General features: G+C 36.9%; 1 non-coding gene and 1 pseudogene across 1 annotated transcript; both read right to left on the minus strand.

Moving 5' to 3' along the window:
• Positions 1–7,132: 7,132 nt before the first annotated feature.
• LOC149028781 (tryptophan N-monooxygenase CYP79A68 pseudogene) lies at positions 7,133–9,098 on the minus strand (annotated as a pseudogene).
• Positions 9,099–11,230: 2,132 nt separating this feature from the next.
• On the minus strand, positions 11,231–11,337 carry LOC149028782 (small nucleolar RNA R71). The gene has a single exon (XR_016171332.1). It is a non-coding gene; the product is annotated as a small nucleolar RNA R71 (small nucleolar RNA).
• Between the last annotated feature and the right edge of the window lie 2,912 nt (positions 11,338–14,249).

The raw sequence follows: 14,249 nt of genomic DNA on the forward strand, positions 1-14,249 counted from the left end.
TTCAAAGATGATTACCATTGATAATACTGCAACCCCCAATCCAGAATACAAAGCTTGGAGGAAGAAAGAACATTTTGTCCGTGCTTGTATTAATGCAATGTTGATAGAATCCCTTTCATCTCACATTTTTGGCCTTCTCAATTCCAAAGATGTTTGGGATGTTGTAGCTGAACTATTTCAACAACAATCTACTGTCAGAAGAACCTATCTTCGAAGCGAGTTGCAGATTATTAATAAAGGATCCTCCACAATCACTGAATACATTCAACAGATCAAATCCACTGCAAATTCTCTAGCTGCACTTAACGACAAGGTACGAGATTCAGATTTGGTAGCACATACTTTGAATGGCCTAGGTCTGGATTACACCACATTCATTACTACTGTTGAGAATATTACCCCACCTGTTTCATTTCCAGACCTTCGAGTTAAATTATTAACATACGAACAATGACTCCGTCGTGACTATAATAATACCAATTCCCTTCTACCTGATTCCACCTCCCCCATGCTCTCCTTAGTGCCAATTCAAATCAGCAACCTAACAATCGACCTCAACACTATTACAACCCAAATCGCTTCCCAACCACTAACCTAGGACCAAATAATAGTGGATCCTCTAATGTCCCTCCAAAACACTATTCACCATCTCATCAATCTCCCAATCACTATGTTCAACCCTTCAAATGTCAACTCTGTGCTAAAATTGGCCATCCAACTAGCAAGTGTAATTTTTGGTATTCACAAAGTTGAAATAGTGCTTCCTTACCCCCTCTTACACCAGATGTAGGCTTGCGCACCAGCACAATCTCAACAAATCATACTGAGTGGATTATGGACAATGGTGCTACCCATCATATGACATTTAATCACTACTACCCTGCAACAATTAGCTACTTATAATGGAGATGAATAAGTTTCAGTCGGTAACGGTATGAAACTCCCTGTAACTCAAACTGAATCATCACTTATGAATACTTCATTAACATCTTTGCATTTAAATGATATTCTTGTTGTCCCACAAATTTTTTAAAATTTGCTTTCAATTTCTCAACTTACTACTAATAATAATTGCTCTATTGAATTTTTCCCTTGGGGGTTTTTCAATAAAGGATTTGAAGTCAAGCGCAATTCTACTAAAGGCGCCTGTCAGAGATAGGTTTTACTCACTTTCAACCAATGTTGTACCTTCCTTGGTGCTTTACAGTTCCAAAGCATCTTCTTAAATATGGCACTAATGGCTTGGTCATCCATCTTCATCAATTTTAAATAAATAATGTAATTGTATCTACTTGATTCATTTTCTAAAATATATCGCCTTTGTGGAGCCTATCAGCTTGGAAAACATCGTAAATTACCATTTTCTTCTTCTATGAATATTACTGCTCATCCTCTAGAGCTTATTCATTGTGATCTATGGGGACCAACATGAATATTGTCCGTTAGAGGGTATCATTCCTATATTATTTTTGTAGAAGATTTTACTTGTTTTTCATGGCTTTATCCTTTGCACAATAAATATGATGCGGCCTATTGTTTCAAACACTTTAAGATTATGGTTGAAAATCTCTTTTCTTTTACAATTAATTTTTCCACAGTGATGGTTCCTTTGAATTAACAAAGGGAGCTTTCAAATAATACTTAGATGATTGTGGTTGTTTCTCGCATCTCATGCCCACACACCTGAACAGGATGGCATTTCTGAAAGGAAACATCATCACATTATAGAAACAAGTTTATCTCTTATGTTTCAACCATATATGCCAAAAGAATATTGGATGGAGGCATTCATGACTGCCGTATTTTTAATAAACCGAATGCCAACACCGGTCTTACATGGTAAGTCACCATATGAGATGCTATATAGTAAGGCACCAAATTATTCTATCTTGAGAGTTTGTGGTTCACTATGTTTTCCCAATTTAAAGTTGTATCGAGAAGACAAATTGGAATTGAAATCCAAACCTTGCATGTTTCTTGGTTGTGGTCAAATTACAAAGGGTATTAGTGCTTAGACAAAGAAACTGGTAGAGTTTTTCCTTCCAGCATGTTACTTTTGATGACAATATTTTTCCTTTCAACATGTTTCCCTCAAACCAACCTTAACCTATCAACCACAACCTACAATAACTATTCCACCTCCCCCTTTGCAACGTCATACATTACCCACTCCACCCTCCTCGCCTTCTTCAATTCTACCAACCAATCATCCGACACCTCAAACCTCATCCTCCCTTACCTTATTACCTAGTCTCCAACCCTCATCACCCCCTACATCCTCTCCACTAATTCCACCCCCACCACCACTGATTGCTCCTACTCATTCCATGGTGAGATGAAGCCAAACCGGTTCTCTTAAACCCAAGGTCTTGTCTCCTTTCTTATCACCAAAAACCCTATTCCTACAACTTCTATAGCATCAACCAGTACCATCCCAACCAAACCTAAAACCTATAAAATTACCGCAAAATATCCTAAACGGATAGTGGCAATGGAGGAGAAGTATATAGCACTAATGAAAAACCAAAGATGGACATTAGTTCCTTACAATCCAGGCATGAATGTTGCAGGTTGTCAATGAATCTATAGAATCCAACAAAAAGTAATGGGTCGATTGAGCAATATAAGGCAAGATTAGTTGCCAAGGCTTCAATCAACAAGCAATGATAGATTTTCATGGAATTTTCAGTCTAGTTGTGAAACCCGCCACTATTAGAACTGCCCTTTCTATTGCAATCTCTAGATCATGGCAAATTCATCAGCTAGATGTCAAGAATGCCGTTTTGAATGGGTCATTAACCGAAGATGTCTACATGGATTGTAGACAACCTCAAGGTTCTGTTTCGTCAACCAAACCCACCTATGTTTGTCATCTAGAAAGGGCATTATATGGTTTGAAACAAGCTCCAAGAGCATAGTTTCAACGTTTCAAGACTTATCTTCTTCAACAATAATTTAATCAAAGTATTGCAGATCCATCTATGTTTATCTACAATAGCAATACATATGATTGTTTTATTATTATATGTGGATTATATTAAATTGAGTTCCAATAAAGCCCAAAGTCAAATGGTGATCAAGAAGCTATGTATGGAGTTTTCTATGACCGATCTTGGGAACTTACATTACTTTTTGGGGATTGAAGTGAAAGGGGACTCCAGTGGCATTGTCCTCACACAGAACAAAAATGCATTGGATCTCCTATCCTTAATTGGTAGGGATGGATTCAAGCTTTGCATTACACCATTAGCTTCTGGAACTCCCTACCACTAGAGATGCTACCCCTTTGGTGAATCCCATAGAGCACAAATAGCTTGTGGGTACCCTACATATCTCACTATTACTGGGCTAGAGATATCCTTTGCAGTTAATCATGTTTGTCAAGTTATGCAAAGTCCACTAATGCACAGTTGCAAGTAGAAAAACACATATTACAATATATGAAGCACACATTGGGTGCTAGTGTTCAACTAAAACCCACCAATATCACTTAGTTAACTACTTGTACAGATGCAGATTGGACTGGGTGTCTTGAAACACGTAGATTAACATCAAGGTTATGACATTTCTAAGCACTAACTTGATCTCATGGTCCTTTAAAAAGCAACCAACTATTTCTTGATCAAGCACGGAGGCAGAATATATGGCATTGTAACCATTTCAGAACTATTGTGGCTCACCTACCTCTTGAGAGACTTACAAATTATAGATTTCAAACCATTAGTGGTACAATGTGACAACCAATCTTCTATTCAAGCTACCAATCCAATTTTTCACGCATGAATGAAGCACGTGGAGGTTGACTATCACTTTGTACGTGATCTTTTCCTCAACAAGACTCTCAAGGTTCACTATCTACAATCCACAAGTCAAATTACTGATATCTTTACAAAGGGATTACCATCTCCAACTTTTCAAGAGCATCTATCCAAACTGCCACAGCTACTATCATCAGTTTGACGGGAGATTATAGAATAAGATAGATGTTAGCCTTACTTTTGGAAATCTTTTTTAACCATTAGAATTTAAATGTGAAAATTTTATTGTATTCAAAATTGTATCTATTAAATATTTTATGATATAAATTATTTGACCTCTTGCAATTCAATAAAAGGAGGTCAAGTCAAATGATGTTTCTAGAAAGTCATCCAAATGGAAGTGCAAAAATAAAAATGTAAATACAGAGAAATGAAGGGTGATAGGATTCTATTTGTATTTTTTTTGGGGTAAACGATTCTATTTGTATTGCATCCTAAATGAACATTGTTTATTCCAACTCCTCAAAGGGTTTCTCAACCAACTGACTTAACTCTTCGTTCAAATTTAATATGTGTCGAGTATTAACATTGTACTGGATAGTTGTAGATGTTTATACCGGTTAATTATATTATGATTCATTTCAACGAGGCTCCCTTCCTATTATTCTAGATGTTGTTTTCAGATATTAGGAAATGATTCAGTTCTAGATGCAAATATTGTAGTTTTCGAACTGAGCATATCTCAAAAATAATTTACAAGATCATGCACTTTTCTTTCCTCATCTAGATGGATGATTTATAATTCAAGAGTAGTATATTCAAGGATTCTCTTCTGACCAGACAGGAAATCTATAGATAATTGGCAACAAAGTTTTTTCTTTATTGTTATTATTATTTTTTTAATAAAAAAATGCTTAGGCATTTCATTTATTGAGCCATCTCCAATCCCTTCTTTGTTCTGTTTTAAATCTATTTTTATTCAATTGTTGATATTGAAATGAATGATATTTCACTGTTCGTTGAATCATTGCTTTAAACATTACTTTCAATAAATGTTCTTTTTGAAGTAAAATGGTCTAAAGCAATTTGTTCTTGCTTTCTATGAATCCTACCCGAGGAAAACTTATTCTTATACCAATGATGACTAGTTGATGAGCTACCCACCAAGTATTTCTACTTTAGAAAACATTAAAACTATTTTGAGTGTTCCTGGAAATAAAAATACTTTGATGGGAGTTTGATAAAACCTGCTTCTAGAACTCAAAAATTATAGTGAAATTTGTAATCAAATTAACGTAAATTGCTATTCCAAACTTTAAATCAATAGTTATCATGTTATATATGTCAATGATCATGTCTCACTATTTTCTTTTTCTATTTTTTTTTTGTTAAATAATGTCTCACTTTGACAGGCCAGAATAAAAAACATTTGAATTATAAAAAGAAAAGCAAGACTCTAAAAATCCACATTTGGATCTCCTATCATCTTTGTTGCGAATAGAAAAGGTGTAAAAGTAAATAAAAACGATTCCAATCCAACTAGAAACATGAAGACAAAGGAAAAAAAGCTCAGCCAGTAATTTTAAAAATACAGTCGTACATAATTTTACCAAGTGGGGCGGACCAGTCTCAAGAAGTGGTCAACTCGATGAATATCGAACTAAGGCCAAGAGCCACAAAAAGTTATCGCGTGTGCACTCTATAATGCTGGGTTAGTTTGCAAAGGTGGGGTGGAAAATAAAAACAGGTTGACCCCATGTGTAGTGGGGTGAGGGAGAAAGAAAGGAAATGAAAGAATTTTATGGAAAAATGTTAATTGTGGGTTCCACTTTTTATTTTTCTACACTTTTTCATAAAGTCCCGAAGGATTGGTTAAGGAATCTAACTAGTTAAGCTTGAGCATATCTTGCTTTCATGGTTTCTAGTTGGATCCCAACGAACAAAGCTTTGCTGAAGCCTTTAATTTTGTCTATTCCTGTCAAAGGATTTGCTGAAGAGACAGCAACCTCAGCACCCTTAGGCTGCGTTTGTTTGCTGGAATAAAGGTGGGGTGGAAAAATTCTTGAAAAGAGTGTAGATTTCTTACTTTTCCATTAAATCCCAAAATGATAGATTGTTTGGTTGCTTGGGGTGGGAAAGTGGGAGACAAGTTTCCTTGAATCAAGGAAACTTGTCTGCTGATGTGGCAACCCAACTTTCCCACCCCATGCCATTTTAAAACCCCACATATTTGGTGGGACTTTGTGGGAAAGTTGGGAAAAGTAAAAAGTGGGACCCACCCCTATCACTTTTTCACAAAACCCTTTCCTTTCCTTTCCTTTCCTTCTCCCTCACCCCACTACACATGGGACCCACATGTTTTTTTTCCCACCCCACCTTTGCAAACAAACGCAGCCTTAGTGGCGGCACAATCTTTATTTTGTCGGCCGGGCAATGCAAGAGGTTGTCTTATTTAGTCCCTCCTATCATGCCTAGTGCCAACCCCTGATGGGATAGAATGAAGCTTCCATCTCTTGATGTATCATCTTGAGAGGAAATCTATGCCATTTGGATGATTCAACGGGCAGTCATGTTCAACTACAAATACCCTCCCTTACAAACCATTCTAAATCCGTTTAAATTATTCATTAGATACGTTTTATTGTTTTCACAAATATATGAGTTAGAGATTCAATTCTTTTCTAGATTTTCTATTAAAATAAACACCCAAAAAAAAAAAAAACATATCAATAGTAAAATACATAAGGGCTTGTTTGGTTACATAAGTCTGGAGATTTCAAATATCTAGAGATTTCAAATCTATAGAGTCATAATTTATAAAATTAAATGTTTGGTTGTGGAATGAAAATTGTGGATTCATCCTAAAAAACTATTTGATCGATGTGATTTTTGTGAATGTGCAAATGTATAGATTTTTTGAAATCTCTGGATTTCACCCCTTACCCATAAATCTACAAGATCCACGTTTCTGTGTAAAAAGGTGAATCTCTAGATTTCATGAATCTAGAGATTTTTACAACCAAACGCGTATAATTCTCAGATTCATGAATCCAGAGATTGAAATCTCTGGGATTCATGTAACCAAACAGCCCTAAGAAAATCAAGGATGATCAAAGAAAAGTAGAATAAAAGAAAATTGCCAATAGAAAATTAGAAATCTATAACCAATTTGCAATATTATATTCAAGAGAATTTTTATTAACAAGATAAGTATCCATTTGCAATATTATATCCATTTTAAGAGAATTTTTATTAACAAGATAAGTATCTGAATGTAATATTCCAAATTTGTTCACATATAATTGAACAAGGATATGTTAATGCCACTAAACAATTTGAATCTAGTACTTCTAGTATGTACTTAAATTTTCAAGTCAACTCTGGCTCGAAGATTTATTGCAGTCCATAGGATAAGCATGAATGGGCAGGCGAGGCTTAGCATGTACACATAATGGTTTGGCCAAGAAAATATCAGTTTTTGACTCATTGAGTTCAATAGTTGACTTGCGGGGGGTTAACCCCCAACTAAACCCTTGAAGGAGCCTAGCCAATAGCATAACAGTCATAATCGAGCCAAGCTCAACACCAATGCATCCGCGCCTCCCAGTGAAAACGAGATGAACCGTAATTCTGGTTCACCTAGATCAATCAACATGGAAAGATCCTTCAAATGTCGTTCAGGCTTGAACTCAAGTGGATCCTCCCAAACTTTAGGGTTTCGACCTAGCCCAATTCTACTTAAAAGGACATGACTCCCCTTGGGAATGAAGTAACCGGCAACCATCGTATCAGCATTGGAGACATGTGGAAGATTAAAAGGGACAACTGGGTGAAGTCGAAAGGCTTCCCTAGCACATGCCTTGATGTAATTGAGTTGTGGTATAACGGTTTCTTGAACCAACCTTTCCTTTCCAACAACCTCGTCAATTTCTTTAGTAGCTTTTAGAAGCATCTCAGGCTTGTTAATCATCTCTGCCAAGGCCCATTCAACTGTATTTGATGGATTGTCTACCGTTGCATACATTAATTCCTGCAAAAATGATTTCACATTGAGTAAATTCAAATTCTTCACATTTATCGTTAATCATAATTGAGCTAATTTACTAAAAAGAAAAATGATCTTGCTTTAAAAGGGACAAGTGTTAAAAATCCAACCATGTGGGTTGGAAAAGAGGATTTGTCCATTCTTTATTTTTTTTTTGTTTATAGGGAGGGGGGGGGGGGAGTAATGGATCCAGACTCTTTGTGGTTTAATATATTGCATATGACTGTTTTCCATATTAACATAACTAAAAAAATAAAGAATAAATGATGCAGTAAGAATCATACCGCAATTTGAGCTTTAATCTCTTCTGAGGATAGCAACGGGTTCCCATTTGAATCTTTTATCGAAATGAAGACGTCAACAAGATCTTCAGTTTCCTTCTTCTTCCCATCTCTCCATGCTTGAATCCTTTCATCAATTATGGGGTCATGGTATTTATTAACAATCCTTATACCTTCCTTTATGATCTTCTCATGTCCATTCAAATCGAATCTCCTCAAACCAGGTATGTAGTCTGATACACAAAATGCATAAAAGTGAGAAAGCATAGTGAAAAGTGCATGAACGTGTTCTTCTTCTTCAACACTAGGCCCTCCATCCTCCTTTCCTTTCCCAAAGTATCTCTTGTTGAACATCATCCTTCTAATGACATTTCCATAGTATTGCCTGCCTGCAACTCTGATGTCCACAATTGAACCACTAACGCATTGGTTGTATACACAACGGACAAGATTATCAGCTTCTTCAGTTCTTTTCTCTAGGAGCCATTTGATTCTCATGGGATTCATAACTTGAGAAGCCACCAGCTTTCTCATCTTCTTCCATTGATTACCCCATGGTGTAATAGCAGTCGACAAGAATCCATGGCTTGCATACTCAGTTGCCATTGTAATGGGTCTTGAAGCAAACACAGAATCTTGTTTTTTCAAGATCTCTTTGCCGATTTCCGGGCAAGTAACAGGAATTACATGCACGTTTCCAAATCGAAAACATGCGATATCGATATTCTTCTCCTTCATGAACCAAAGAATCCATCGGAATACCGGCTTCTTACATAACAATTCTGGAATGCTACCAACAATAGGCCATGGAACAGGACCAGGTGGGAGTCGAGCTGACCGAGACTTCTTATGAACCTTAGACCAAAATTGGGCAAGGAAAAGAAAGGAAACAAGGATGAGAAGTACAATAATTGGGTGGGTGAAGCTTATACGGGTTCTACTTATGGTGGTGGTTACCCGAGGAACCCATGGAAGGGTAAAGAATAGGGAGATGTGAGAGGTGTTGTTCTCCATGACTGCAGAGAAGATGCTAAGGCTTGAAGGTGGTGTTTAGGTGGTGAAGGATGAAAGGAGGGAGTGCTGTAAGCTAATCCTCTATATAGTGATTTAATGAGACCTCTTCAAGGATATTTGTTAATTGTTTATTACTTTGTTTACATATTTTATATCCATGACTCAAGGTGTTACTTTCAATGCTGACACCCCCCTGATAAGAATGCATTTACCATTATTTATTTGATTTAATTCCCCATACTTATTTAATTGAAGAGAGCTAATTTAGTATTTTTGTGTATTTTTCAGGAATAAGGTGGTTTTGGATATTAGAGATAATATGGAGTAAAGTTGGCAAATATATTAGATATTTGTGGATTTTAAATCATGGCATTTAATTTGTTGCCCAAGAAATCATGAAAAGTGAGATCTTAGTCAAATTGGAAACAGGTGGAGATCTAAGGAACAAAATTGGTAATAAATTTGAAAATCGGGTAAACAAACCTACCTTCAGTATTTTGGGCATATTTATCTCGTATGAGCTTGGATTGCGGTGATTCAAGATATTATGGAACGATATTGAAAATATCTACAACTTTATAGTTTTGAGTTTTCTAAATTCCGAATGAATAAAGGTAAAATAGATGGGTAAAGAGAAGGCATTAATTGTGTGCGGGAGACATAAAAGAGAAGCCAGCCATAGAGAAAAAGAAGACGGCGAATGCGGCTCTCATTGCTGAAGAAGAAGACCACATCTCTCTCTCTCTCTCTCTCTCTCTCTCTCCTCCTATGTTTCATCTTTATTTTTCTTATGAACTTTGTGATAATGAGTAGTTAGTTCCTTTTCTTTGGGATGTAGATGAACCATGCTTATTTCATTAATTTAATTGTTCTATATCTTTTAGTTGATTGTGTTTGAGTTTGGCCAAAGATGTTCTATAGCTCAGCAAACTAAGCATGCCAAGCTTCCACGAAGGACGATATTGTTGCGAAGATAGGGCATATCTAGGAAGCCATCCCTAATTTACTTTGAAGTGTAGAGTTATATCGGTTAGGGAAAAGCATTGGGAATTTGAAATCCCAAAGATCTTCACGTATTCATATATAGTTAACGTTTTTGCACTAATTAGTAGATTTAGTTTAAATTTAGTTTTGTTGAATTCAATCTTAGTAAGTTAGCCTTTTAGTTCCCCATAGTTCGACCCCGTACTTTCTGCTTGCTAGATTAGTATAGGATTTTATTTTTGATTGGTTAGCGACACGATCAAATTTTGGCGCCGTTGCCGGGGAACCAAAGCACGGTTGCTAGGATTGATTTTTGTCAATTAGGCATAATTTTAGAGTAATTTTAGTGTTTTTAATTTTTAATTTTTCTTTGCTTATTTAACTAATCTCTTTTTGTTTTGCTTTGTAGGTAACTGCAAGAGTAGCGATTCGATAATTAGTTTAGGTTGTTATCTTTTCTTTCTTAGATATAATTGTATTTAGGACTTCTCAATTGTAATATTTGCATTAGACTGGGTTGTTTAGATTAATTTTTAAAAATTCCCATCCCTCAGATCCCACATGTGTAACTTTTGTTCGAAAGATCACGTGGATTGCGTTTCAGGTACGTCCTGAACTCTCCATTTTGCTATAGTTATTTTCTTTGAATTTTACTTATTTAGCTTCTTTTTTTTTTCTTCTTCTGTGTGTATGCATGGTCGTCAGTCCCTAAACCCTGAGTTGACTCCACTTGACTTCGAGTTAGAAGAGACTTTGGCCAACCTTAGCAGGCAAAGAACCATGGCAAACTATGAGCCTCCAGTGAGCATTTCATTCCTACGATATATACTTTGATTTCTTGTATTAAGTTGCCTGACATAGAGGCGGCTCAATATGAGATCAAATCTAGTGTGATTCAAATGCTACCATCTTTTTATGGACTTGCCAATGAAGAGCCATATAAGCACTTAAATGAGTTTTTAGAGGTGTCCTCCACGGTTAAAATTCAAAACCTCTCAGTTGATGCTTTAAGGTTACTTCTTTTCCCATTCTCCCTTAAAGATAAAGCTAAGCATTGGCTTCATTTTTTGGACAATGTTAAAATTTCTACTTGGGCAGAAATGCAACAGGAGTTCCTTAAAATGTTCTTCCCCATTGGCCGTACCAATAGCATTAGGAGAGCGATAACGAGTTTCTTCCAACAAGAAGGAGAACAATTTCATGAGGCTTGGGAAAAACTAAAAGAATTACATAGAAAGTGCCCCCACCATGCTATTCCTAAATGGCAATTGGTTCAATGCTTTTATGATGGCCTTAGAGACTGACATAGGCAAATGGTTGATTCTTCTTGTGGTGGGACTTTCATGCACAAGAATGAGAATGAGGCATGGGAACTTTTTGAGACCCTTAGTGAAAACTCCCAACACCATGCTTCAGCAGCTAGGACTGAGATTCCATCCATTGGGCAACCAAAGAGGAGCGGTCTCTATGAAATCAATCCTACCATTGAGATGAGCACTAAGGTTGACTTGCTATCAAAAAAATTGGACCATCTCTTGTCATTAGGACAACAAACCTCATCTCCACTTCCTACAAGTTTCTCTCCACTCCATCAGATTAAAGCATGTGCTTTATGTTCTAGCCTATCCCATCATGTCACTGATTGTTGTTTGGTTACACAATACCCTGAGTTTGTTAAGGACCATGCACATTTGGCCCAAGGAGTCTCTAAATTGGGCAATGATCCATATTCCAATACTTACAACCCAGGATGGCGAAACCACCCCAATTTTTCATGGCGAAACTCAATGCCCAATCCCTCTAATCAAATACCTTATAGGCTACCTCCATTTAATATGCACCAAAATGCCTATAGGAATGAGCAACCATCATCTCCACAACCCTCACATAATTTATCATTTGAGGATAAGGTACTAAAAGCACTTAGTGGATTAGAGCAAAACACTCAATTGTTGCATTCCCATTCTTAGTTCATTAACAAATTGGAAACCCAACTTGGTCAACTAGCTGATGCCATCAGTAGGAAGGAGGTTGGTCAATTACCTAGTCAACCAATAGGTAACCCTAATCATCAAATTGGGTCTAGGAAAGAACAAGTCCAAGCAGTCTCTATTGTGACACGTAGTGGGAAGGAATATTATGCACATTTGCCTACTCCTTAGCCATTGCCCATTGATCTTGAGGGTCGAGCGGAGGTTGATTTGACCCATGAGATTGGCGATGATGCACACAAGCCTAGTAAAGAAACACCGCCTGTGAGTATTCCCCATCAATTTCCTTGTAAGGGGTTGCACATTCCGATTGTAGAGGGTCCTACTCCTAAATCTTACACTCCCAAAGCCCCCTTCCCTGAAGCTCTTGAGTCCTCAATTCCAAATTCTAGAAAGAATGCTAAGATGCAAGAGATGATTGATTTATTCCAACGAGTTCGTATCAATCTCCCACTATTAGATGCTATCAAGCAAGTCCCAGTTTATGTTAAGTTTCTAAAAGATTTGTGCACCCAAAAGCGTAAGTTGAAGACTCAAACACCTAAAACTGTGCAACTAACTAAACAAATCAGTTCAGTAATTTTCAGCCAACTGCCCCCTAAACTTAAAGATCCAGGTACACCTTTACTTTCATGTGTCATTGGAGATTTATCTATAAGTAAATCATTGCTTGATTTGGGAGCTAGTGTGAATATTTTACCCGGTTCAGTTTATGATAGGTTTGGTCTAGGAGATTTGAAATCCATTGATGTGATTCTACAATTGGGAGACCACTCAATTAAACGACCCCGTGGGCAACGTTTTGGTAAAGGTTGAGGATCTATATTTCCCTATTAATTTTTTGATCCTAGATATGGACAATACAAATAAGTTACCACCAGTCATTCTTAGACGGCCCTTTTTAGCTACTGTGAATGCTTGCATCAATTATAGATCGGGTGTCATGGACATATCATTTGGCAATAAGAAACTTAGAGTCAACATCTTCAATGCATCATTAAGCCCAAATAGGGGTGAAGAGTGCTTTGCAATGAACTTTATTGATGAGGTAGTGGTTGATTATATTCCAAACATGCTTATTGATGATCCCCTACAACATTACTTGCCATTTGGCACATTGTTGGACTCTTCCACTTCTTTGGAGAAGTCACCATTCACATTTAGATTTGAGCCTCCACCTCCATTGGCTGCATCTCACTAAGTCTGGCTGAAGACTCTAAACTTAGCGCTTTATAGGAGGCAACCCATTTGTTTAGATGTTATTTATTGTTCTTTTTCTTCTCTTTTCTTTGTTTGTTGTTAGGTTTTACTGTTGCGTGCTCTATCACGATTTCAAACATTGGGTACACTCTTTCCTTTATTTGCTTCTATCATGTTTTTTTAATATATCTTGCATGCACTGCGGTCATTGCATAATTTAAGTGTGTGTGGGGGGGGGGGGGTGTCAACTCGAGTAAGACTTGTTGATAGTTGGTAGAGCATTGTCACAAAGATAAAAAGTGCCCAATTTTTTCTGGCTTTGGTAAGATACATGTTTTAATTCCTTGCTTAGATACAAAATGAGAGTTTAAGTGTTTTAGCAATCCCATCTGATATAATGAGCACCCTCTTGAGAGAATAGTAATGAGTTTTACATTTTGAGACTGAGGTTGAATTGGAAAATAGGAACTCCAGGTAGTCCAAAAGGTTTGACCATCTAGTTGTTTTGTATAGCCTTGTGCTTATGGTGACAAGTTGAGACCGATTTTAGACTATTTAAATGTGAAGTGAATTGAAGTATAATGTAAAAAAAAAAGAAAAAGAAAAAAAAATGCTGAAGTTTAAAGGTTAGACCTCCTTCTTAGTAACCGGGTCTCGGTGTCACCAACATCGTGCCTCGCGTCAAACAGTTGGGGTGTCTTTGGTCCAGTTTTGGCATGTAGCCTAGTTGGCTTGAGTAAGTAGATTCAAGGGGTATTCTACACCTAGTCCCTTAAGGCCATCTGGCTTGAGAGCGGTGACCCAATACTCATTACATAGGCCATCTAGAAAGCTTAAGAGGCAAGACATTGCACTGACTAGAACTGTGACCATTAAAGAAAGAAGTGAATTAATATGCTTATAAAGGTGAAATGTCTAAGAAGGTCAGTATTGCTTAGATCTTGAGTTCTTGGTATTATTTGGTACCCAGTTTATT

This window comes from Hakea prostrata, chromosome 1 (assembly GCF_041222555.1).
Source record: "Hakea prostrata isolate BN-2017 chromosome 1, UWA_Hpros_2, whole genome shotgun sequence".
Classification (NCBI taxonomy): Eukaryota; Viridiplantae; Streptophyta; class Magnoliopsida; order Proteales; family Proteaceae; genus Hakea; species Hakea prostrata.